The sequence below is a fragment of the Ictidomys tridecemlineatus genome, unplaced genomic scaffold (assembly GCF_052094955.1).
Source record: "Ictidomys tridecemlineatus isolate mIctTri1 unplaced genomic scaffold, mIctTri1.hap1 Scaffold_474, whole genome shotgun sequence".
Lineage (NCBI taxonomy): Eukaryota > Metazoa > Chordata > Mammalia > Rodentia > Sciuridae > Ictidomys > Ictidomys tridecemlineatus.
This window is the reverse complement of record NW_027523079.1, coordinates 51,040-55,494: the sequence shown is the minus strand read 5'-3', so window position 1 is coordinate 55,494 and position 4,455 is coordinate 51,040.

Here is a 4,455-nt window from a genome sequence, read left to right as displayed (position 1 = left end):
AGCCCATTTGCCTACAGTGAAGGCCAGCAGCAGCTTCCCGTCATGGCTGGCAGGAGGGGGTGGAGAACTCCCAGCTCTCTCACCCTGTAAGAGGGCTTCTATTAGCAGCATGATCTACATGGACACCCAGCACTCCTTAGCAGGACTGTGCTTAGTCACTTAGTGACAACAACTGGCAGTTCCTAATCACTTCCTGTTCCCACCTGGAGTTTTCTAGCATAACCTCCCAAGAAAACTACTTGCTAACAAATCTGGATCACAGAGTCTCCAGACTTTACCTCAGGGAAGCCAGAGCATGAAAGAAGATTCTAGAAAGATGTACAGTGATCCCAGTCTATCTGGCCATTTTATGCCTGAATTTATAGTACTCCTTGGCTGCTCTGACTGCCCTGATAGGTTTAGGAGAAAAGACAAGCCATATTTTGGCACGTAAAATGCATTCAGGCTGAGTCACTTTCACAGAACCTACCAAGTAGGGTATAATCTCATGAAATTTTAAGTACAACAGAATGTCAAATGACTACTCATTCCAGTGAAGACATGCTGCAAATAAGACTTAGAAGATGTGCTGCAAACAAGACTTAGAAAAGTGTCCTCAGAGAAGATTCTATCATTCTGCATTTGCTTCTGAAAGTTGAAGCACACAGTTCTAATGAGCCCAGGAAGACAAGGTTGATACCCAGTTGAGTTGGCATATGATGTACCATAGCTCAGGACTTCAGGGCTGCTGTCAGGTGGTTCCTGGGCTCTTCTGGTCCTCACCTACACTCAGTGTCTTTTTGTTGGTGATGTAGTTCAGCAATAAATTACTGGCCCAGAGACTTGTTCAGTATTGCTCAGCAGTAGCAAAACACTGTCACCAGTTGTAGGTAGCCAACTCCAGGTGAGAAACTTGATAGATGTTAATGCTCATGGCTTCACACCAGCAACCTGCCCCTCAGTGATCATGCTCTCTAAAATATACACCATGCTAAATTGTGTGGAAGCATTCTACATCTAGCCAAACCACACGAGCTTTCAAAAGCAGCCCAATAACATTTAGAGGATTCACTCTTCATAGCAAGCTTGCCAATGCCTGAGTGCCCACACACTCTATTGGCGCCAACTTCACCTCATTTTAGAATGCACACATCCACCAAGATATCACTGCCTGTGGTGGTTGAGCGGCCTTTCCAATGGACGAGGTGGATGTGAATGTAACACGTGAATGAATTAGCATTTACCAACAACTGGAAGAAACAAATTCACACTCTATGATATGATGATGGAGCTCCTCTGTAATCTAGACCCTCCACCTCTCCTGCATCCTCTCTCTTTTCCTCTGCCTGGATGGACCTCCAACTCAACCCAGAAGGATGTGTCCTTTCTAGTCAGAAGCCCTGTCATGGCTTCCAATTCCAGGCCCTGATTCTGGTTAACGCAGCCAGAACTCACTTTCAAGGTAGTCTCTTCAGATCCCTTCCCTACCCTAACCACAGTGTGGGCTCTGGCCCCACCCTTACTCTCTACACCACCATTCCACATTATGGTCTTCCTGTCCCTCTCTGTGACCCAGGACTTCCCATGACCGACCCCACCCAACAACAAGCTGTTGAACCAGGTGCCATCAGAGGGAAGAAATGACCAGAGATGGCTAACTTGAAGATTTTACAGAATAGTTCATGAGACGAGGAATATCCTGAACCAGTGAAATGACATAAGAGGAAGTCAATGAATTCTAACCTCAAGAGAAAATCCTACGGTACATTGGCTCTCAAATTCAGCTGCACACTGGAGCCACCTGGGAGCTGTACATAGTACTGACCGCTGGACCACCCACTGGCCCTGGGCTGATGGAATGGCTCTGGGCTAAGATGGGACACTGGGGTTTGTAAATTACCAGTTGAGTATAATATAAAGCAAACTTTGGAGACATTGCTTTTTCTCCCACATGAAGAACTGTGTGCATACACATGCAGAAGTACACAAACCTGCAGCATAAGGCTCCTTGAGGCCCATAGATTAAAAGCACTGCAGTCACCAGTACCCTGGCTACGAACACCACCAGACCCCTGGAAGCCTCCTATTTCCACCTTCCAGGTGATCACAGCCCTGCCATCCAAGCATGGAGGAGTCCTCCCTGCTGCGAAATTTCAGTGTGCAGAATGGAGAGCCCTCTGTCCTTGGAGTCCCTGCTTTGAAAACAAGTGCACTGGAGAAGTTTAATTCAAGTGGGAGGCACATGGGCAGGCTTCCTGGAAGAGGCCCTATTGAAAGGAGGATGGGATCTGAGGAGTGGACCAGAGAGAGGAAAGATGGGAAGTACAGCAAGTACATTCAGAGCCGAGGTCAGGCCCAAAATACAATGTGGGCTGACAAGAGAGTCCTTGCACCAGGGTCACCAATTTTGAGAAGGCAATGAGGACTGCTGAAAAGAACAATTCCACAAAATTCCATGGAAACTCACTCATCAGACTTTTCTGAAAACACTGGAAATGCAGGTTTCATGCAAGGAACTCTGGGTGACAGATGGCAAAGTTTGCCAAATGCAAATATGCCTATCAGCTCTGAGAAGCCGTTCTCATTCACACTGCTTCAACCAGGGAAAAAATCCCCATGTGCTTACTGAGAACAAGTTAGCTTGTGCCACTTGAAGCTGCTTCCACAAACAGCTTCACTTCTGCACTTCTAAGCTGTTCTCCTCAAGAACTTTCAGAGCAGAGTTCAGGCATGAAACACGAAGGGTGCCAGAAAGAGTTCTCTTGAATCTAGCATCATCAACTTGCAGGGAAAAAGAGGACCAGCTGAGAAGATCAGTTCTCCAAAGTCTCACTGACATCTATTTGTCACACTTGTTTACAACATTCACTTGAAGTGCAGGTACCCACATGAGTGAACTGTTTTTGATCAATGGCACAGAGGATTCAATGTGAAAGCATGCCTGTCACCTGTAAGAAGCACTTTTGATATCTTCTAGGTCACACAGAAAACAAATAGCATGTGCTCACTTACAACAAAGTTAATCAACAAAGCAAATTGAAATTTCTTGCAGCAAACAGCTTTCTTTCTCCCATTCCCCAGCTATTTTCAGCAACACATCCAGAGTCCAATTCCAGCCCAATATAAAATGTGTGCTCCCAAGGAAGTCTGTATAATTGACATCACCCAACTTGGGGAGGCAAGGGGAATGCTGAGAAGATCAGTTCTTCAAAACTCCTACTTTTTCAGAAAACTCATTGAAAGGCAGGGCCCCACTTGCAGCCATCAGTGGTTGACAGATGGCACAGAGGCTTCAATGTGAAACCATGAATGTCAATCATTACAAGTGCTTCTGACACTCTAGTTCAACCAGGGACAGCCCAAAGTGCTCAACAAGAACACACTTTGTTCCTGCAAGTGGAAGCAGATTGCATGAACTGCTTCAGTCAGGAAATTCCAAGCTCTTCTCAGCAAGCACATCCAGAGCACAGTTCTGGCCCAATAGAAAAAGAGTCCTAGCAAGAGGGTCCAACACCTTCGATCACCTTCATAAGGTAGCTTCCCATCTTCTGTGTAGAAGTGGGTTTCTCCTTGGCATTTATGCTGTGGAGGAGACCACTAGGAGCTAAACTTCATGCAGGACCATCTGACCTGGACTTTTTGCAAGCCCTATGAAGCCCTCACACAAGATCAAATGCTACAGGATTTTGCAGAATAGTCCAGGCAACAGTAGACATTCATTCATTGTCTAGAGTCTACAGATTCCTAGATGCATGGCATTCATTATCATCAAATGCACAATTTTGATCAAAAATCATATATATATATATATATATATATATATATATATATATATATATATCTTTCCAATCTGAATCAAAAAAATCAGAAATATCCCCAAATCCAAAGAGTGGATCCCCATTGTGATGCTACCAGTGGAAAATTCCACAGCTGACCTCAAGGGATGGTTCACAGTCAAAACACAGCTCCATGAAAAATATTACATGACATGACCTTCGGGTTATGTGGAAAGTGGCATGGGAAGTACACATGCATGTCTTCTTCAGACATGGGATTCATTTGCAGGACACCTTATGCAATTGAAAATACTCCAAAATGGGAGAAATCAGAACCATGTCTCCAAAGTATTTCAGAAGAGACCAACTCCAACAGTTTATCTATCTCTCATTGTGTGTGTGTGTGCTCTAGTGTGTGTGTGTGTGTGTGTGTGTGTGTGCTCTAGTGTGTGTGTGTGTGTGCTCTAGTGTTTGTGTGTGTGTGTTCTCTAGTGTGTGTTTGTGTGTCTTTGTTTCTGTTTGTACCATGATAGCCAATACTTCATTGCCCCCATTGGAAAACTGACTCAGATAATGCCATCTGCCAAACTCCTAAAAAACAAACTTCTTGCTGATACAAGGAAACATTCCTTCCTGTTGGTTTGGATGTGTCCTTTAGGAATCACTGCAACATTTAGTATACTCAAATCATCACTGTAGA